Source organism: Haliotis asinina, chromosome 3 (genome assembly GCF_037392515.1).
Source record: "Haliotis asinina isolate JCU_RB_2024 chromosome 3, JCU_Hal_asi_v2, whole genome shotgun sequence".
Lineage (NCBI taxonomy): Eukaryota > Metazoa > Mollusca > Gastropoda > Lepetellida > Haliotidae > Haliotis > Haliotis asinina.
This window is the reverse complement of record NC_090282.1, coordinates 56,475,924-56,481,923: the sequence shown is the minus strand read 5'-3', so window position 1 is coordinate 56,481,923 and position 6,000 is coordinate 56,475,924.

Sequence of the window (6,000 nt, the reverse complement as noted above, 5' to 3'; positions counted from 1 at the left end):
CACTTGATTCCATGCACCAAGTTCAAGTCCTATCCTAGGACATAACCAGGTGAACTGGTGCAAGACTAGCCTTACAGTCCCAAACCAACTGAGGAGTTCAATCAGGTTAAATGTTCTCCACGTTTCCACATTCTAATGTACAGTGTTCCCAGAAATTATTGAGAAAATCTTTGTTTTTTTTCTAATGATGCTAAGATTGGAAAAGGGGCTTTCACTATGAACTAAGCATACTAAATAAGGGAGACAACTCTTGAAGGCTAAGAAGGCAGCTCATTACGTCAAGAGTTATCTCCCTTGTCTGAGCAGACGGCTTCCTGTGTTGACATGGGAGAATTTACAGCAAAAGAGAAAAGAAAGCTCATTCTAGATGATTTTGAAAGGGGTGAGGCTGATGCTAAAGTGTTAGCTTGTAGACATGGTATTCCTCTGTCTACAGTATACAGAACTTTGAAGAATATTCAAACAGGAACCGGGATAGAGCACAAAGCAGGGGCAGGTCGGCCTAGGAAATTCAGTGTTGTGGATCGCCGAAGACTTGGGCAGATTGTGAGTAGGGGCAAATTGAAAAGTGTTGAGAACATCAGTAATGAAATGATTAGCAGAGGAAGTCCTCAGGTATGCAATGAAACAGTTAGGCAGGAATTACAGAGACTTACTTGGGTGAAAAAAAGTGGAATTCCCTCGCCGTTGATGAAAGATGCACAAAAGGAAAAACGTTTAAACTGGTGTCGGGCTCATGAAAATCAAGATTGGGATAATGTTTTCTTTTCGGATGAAGGTTCTGTTTGGCTTTTCCCTAATTGTGTGAAAATTTGGACCAAAGATACTGTCAAACCTATATACCAGCGACCAAAACATAGCCCGAAGTTTCACATGTGGGATGGCATATCGGCTCGCGGAGTGACGCCATTGTGTGTTTTCACGGGAAACTTGACAAAAGAAAGATACGTTGACATTCTAAATGGTCACCTTCTTCCGACAGCACAAACATTGTATGAAGATGATTGGATTTTCCAGCATGATAATGACCCAAAACACACTGCGCTACACAAAACAGTGGTTGTCGGGCGAAAATGTTCAAGTTTTAGACTGGCCCAGTTACAGCGCAGACCTAAACCCAATTGAGAATGTGTGGGGAGTCATGAAGGACAGAATAAACCAAAAAGGACTGAGAAATATTGAAGATATGAAGGCCGAGGTGGTCCAATATTGGGATACCCTGTCACACGATTACCTACAAACTTTGATGGGTAGTGTGCCTAGGCGTATTCAGGCATGCATTGCTGAGCGAGGAGGTCTAACAAAGTACTAAAACAAGACTGAGACTGTAAAACGATGATGTTTTAACATGTTTATGTAAGTAAAACGCCAGAAGTTAATAAACGTAATGAGTTACATGACGCAACATGATTCTCAATAATTTCTGGGAATACTATAAGTGTAATATGCACATGTATAATATACACAGCCTTTTCAACTACTAGCACAAAGCTTTTCTTTAATGGTTTTGGCACAGTTATGTTTATATGATATTGTCTAAAACAGGTCAATGAGTGATTGATATCATCAGCATCCTCATCGTCACAATGTGTATACATACATAGGTATATTGCCAGTGCACGTTCTTGTGTGTGTGTGTGTGTGTGTGTGTGTGTCGTGCTGTTATTTAATGCCATCCTCAGTAATATGTGGGTGGTCTGTAAATAGCAAAATCTGGACAAGACAATCCACTCATCGACATGCAGCGATATCCAAACTTGGCATACGATGTGTAAACGTAGTCAGTGGCCCTGATCACCCATCTGTCCGCTCTTAGTTGCCTCTTACATGAAAAAGCCTCTGAAGATAATTCTACCGGCACCTTACAGCCAGAAAACTGCGAAGTGCGCTGTAAAACAAGCAAAGCAGATGCCATGCAGAGATTACTTTTCGATGTGGCTGTAAAATCTAGTAGAGACGAGAAAGGATCCTTTCGGAACAGACACATCGATTATGATGTTACACAAATGAATCCATCTTCTGCACTGACAGGAACGGATATGTTAGTAAAGAAAGTTTGACAGCAGACGACCGGTAGAGATGAAGCGCCTGACAACGTCATCTGTTATGACCAGAGTAGAGTCAAGGTTAATCACCCGTGTTCACATTCCATATAATAATATAGATAGATATGCATACTGCACATACCACAGACTTAACCATGCAGATATGTAGATGTCAGGTGTATATATACATGGATATGACGTAATGTTGCTTGAGTGCGGGCGTATTAAGTGACGTTAAAGGCGATATAGGCTATAGTATGTCAAAAGTATAAGCTGTACTTAGTGGCAAAGTTTTGGTATGCACTGGCGGGTGCTCAGTTCATAATTGTAGGAAATATATGACGAGTAACTATGAAAACAGTTTCGATTTGTACAATTTCACGAAAATTAATATAGGACGAGTTTTAGCTTTAGCTGGTACTTCGACCAGATGTTGAATAGACCTGACACCATAACATAATTTATGAATTACATGAAAGCAGTTCTATCAAACATCTCGTGTGCAAGTAATATTAGTATTCCTACACGTTATTTGTATATAGCCACGAACGTCTTAAGCTCTCCATCACATACAAGTGAGCGTTTAGAGATTCCAAGAAAACAGCTTCGATTTTGTGACCAGTTTGTTTACAGATATAGTTGATGGAGAGATTTCTGTTTTGCCTGCGGCAAATGCCTCGACACGAAGAACAAATTTGCAGGCGACAACATTGTCCTCTGGTACAAGAAAACAATTGAGGGTAAAGCAAGGGGGTCGCAATATGGTCCTGCCATTGTTCTTTGATGGGGTCGTGTGTTTGTCTTAAGTCATCTCCCCATTGCTGACGTTTTTTCGTAATCACAGCCTTTCTCTACAACTCTGATTTCAATGTGCAGGAGACAACGGTAAACATGCGGCAGTTTCAATGTGTCCCAGAAGACAATTTGAGTCATTGTTTTCTAAAAGAATTTTAAAAAACACTGGAATTGAACAGAGAGATGAATGAGAAAAGGATGGATTTCTGACCAGGGTAATGTCGTAATTTCTATGCGTGATTTTATCGAAAGTACGAAGAGCATGTGTGTAGTTTATTTGGCTTTCTGATTTAGGTGATGTTTTATAATGTTTTTGTTAAGATGTGTAAATCTCCACGCCCATTCACTCGTGCTAGTATTACATCACCGTATTCATGCCGAAATCGCACATATAGGGATTCTCCACGACGGATAGAAACGTTCCTGTGTGTATATTAAGAGAAACAAATGAGACCAATAACACATATGTTGTATAAAATTTTTGCTCCAAATCTTATATAAAAGTCGATCTCCATAATCTGCAATTCTCGAAGAAAACCGAAAAAGCTAGGGAGGATAGGCAAAACATCATCAGCTTCGGTAGTTATGTCGGGTGAAGATTATTTCTGACTATGATCAGGTCAAAAGCAATTGTTTATTTGCATGCTATATTAATCAAATACCTATACACACAGAACGATATAGTTTGCATAGGTGGATCCAGAGAGATTGCGGGGGTGTGCTTCAAAACCCTCCACTGGATTCCAGCTAAGGAAGAACTTCTTTGTTGTAAACTGCTGAGATCCCCAAGCAGCCCAGAATGTGTTAAAGATATATACCCCGTGCATAGGTATAAGCTGCCAGTCGATATTCAATATTATTTTATATATAGATATATACATTTATAAATATTAATGCACAAATATATAATTCCGGTAGCTGTATTTGTGTGACAAACATGCTGATTTACTAAATGCTTGTGGCTTGTGTCCATAACGACATCCCGTCCTATTAAGAGAAACAAATCATGTTAACAACACATAATTATGTTGTATAAAATCAGGGAGACTATATACAGAGGGAGAGGAAACTCCCCGAAACGCCCCTGAACGTATGCCTCAGTTCGTCACGTGACCAGTGTAGCCAATATGGCGGGAGCTTAGTATTTAAGATTGATCGAGCCCGGTTTATTTTCAGCAGCTGATTAAATTCACTTTGTGATAGTTTTAAATTTTCTGTTTGTGAGGTGAGTGTGGCAGTGCCACTTATCATTTCGTTAATATCCATTACCCACTTGCAATAAGATACCTGAAATAAGTTTTTCTTTTATTCTTTATCTCTATTTCTTTCATTCATTCCCTTATATCCTTGCTCTTAATTCTTACTATAATTCATTCATTCATTGTAAAATTCCGACTGGTACAATAAACTAGCTGAAGGTCTGTTAAACAGAACTGAAGTTGCCCTGGGAACGAACCAAGTCCATATGTGCCTTGGAGCATGGCGAGGCAGACGTTAATTAGTACAAATGGTAAAGAAAGCAGCGAGTGACCTATCCCTGCTGTAGATTATCCCTGATAAAATGTAGCTCCGAATCTTTACCTTATCTCTAGATCTGAGATATCATAATCAGTAAGTCAGTATAAACCAAACACTATTGCGAGTTAACGCAATATATCCACAAAGCTTACTTTATTTACGTATAGCAACATTTTGCTTATAGCAGAAAGCAACGTTTCATTGTGGATCGATGTTTCTAGTCACTGCAAACTTGATAACAGTGTAGGAATCACCACTGAAACGTCGCTCAATGCAATAAACCAGTGGAACAAAAAGAACCTAATTATTGGAAAAAGTTTGTACCACAAGTCTTCAGATTTGTCATGCGTTTGTAACACACGGGTGACGAAGAATGCATATTTCTCTGGTATATTTTGAAAATTCTAGCCTTTATTCAATCATATCCTTATGAAGCAGTGGAGTAGCCTACAGTGGTTAACACGTTGGTTTGTCACGCTGAAAACCCAGGATAGATTACCAACATGGTTACAGTGTGTGGACCTGTGAAGGTCCCGGAGTAGAATAGGCCTTCAGCAACACATGCGTGCCATAAAAGGCGACTATGCTTGTCGTAAGAGGCGACTAAAGGGATCGGGTGGTCAGGCCCGCTGACTTGGTTGACACATGTCATCGGTACCCAATTGCGCAGATCGATGCTCATGTTGTTGATCACTGGATTGTCTGGCCCAGACTCGATTATTTACAGATCGCCGCCGTATAGCTGGAATGTTGCTGAGTGTGGCGTAAAGCTAAATTCACTCACTCACCATAGTGTGTGAAGCCCATTTCTGGTGTCCCGGACCCGCCGTGTAGCTAAAACGGCGTAAAACCATACTCACTCATATTGTAATTGCACACAGCTTTGTTTGAGGTACTGGTGTCAGATCGATGGAGGACTGAAGACAATATAACCAGGACATGTAGGGCTCGAATATCGACATTTGAATTACTATTGACATGTTTTCTCTCCAAGGAAAATTATCGTTGAGGCTGACTTGCGCCTTTAAGTTGATTTTCTCTAAATTGCATTGCTCTGAACTGCTGCAAATGTGCTTGGGGACTTTGGAGGTGTTTCTGGAGGTGTCGAACGTCCTGTGGACAATTATATACCGCTAGAAATTAGTTAGGGTTGTTGTGGTTGAATAGTCGGTCTTAGTTAACAGAGTTGGGCTGTCATACATGTACTGGAGGAAGTAAAATGTGACATGCATATGCTGATAGGCTCCTGCATATGCACACACTCGCGCCCGCGCCCACGCACACGTATACGTACACGCAAAGGAACATGTTACCCATGCGTTTTAATGCCTTTCAGTGCTGATCTGTTGTATCACTGTTAGGAGCTATTTGAAGAAGAAGAATTCTGTTACAGTGACACTCATTGTTAACGGGATAGAAGCGACTGTAGAAGTAGTGAGGGAGTTAGTTTAGTTTTACGCCGCACTCAGCAATATTCCAGCTATATGGCGGTGGTCTGTAAATAAGCGAGTTTGGACCAGACAATCCAGTGATCAACAACATGAGCATTGATCTGCGCAATTGGGAACCGATAACATGTGTCAACCAAGTCAGCGGGCCTGACCACCCGATCCCGTTAGTCGACTCTTACGACAAGCATAGT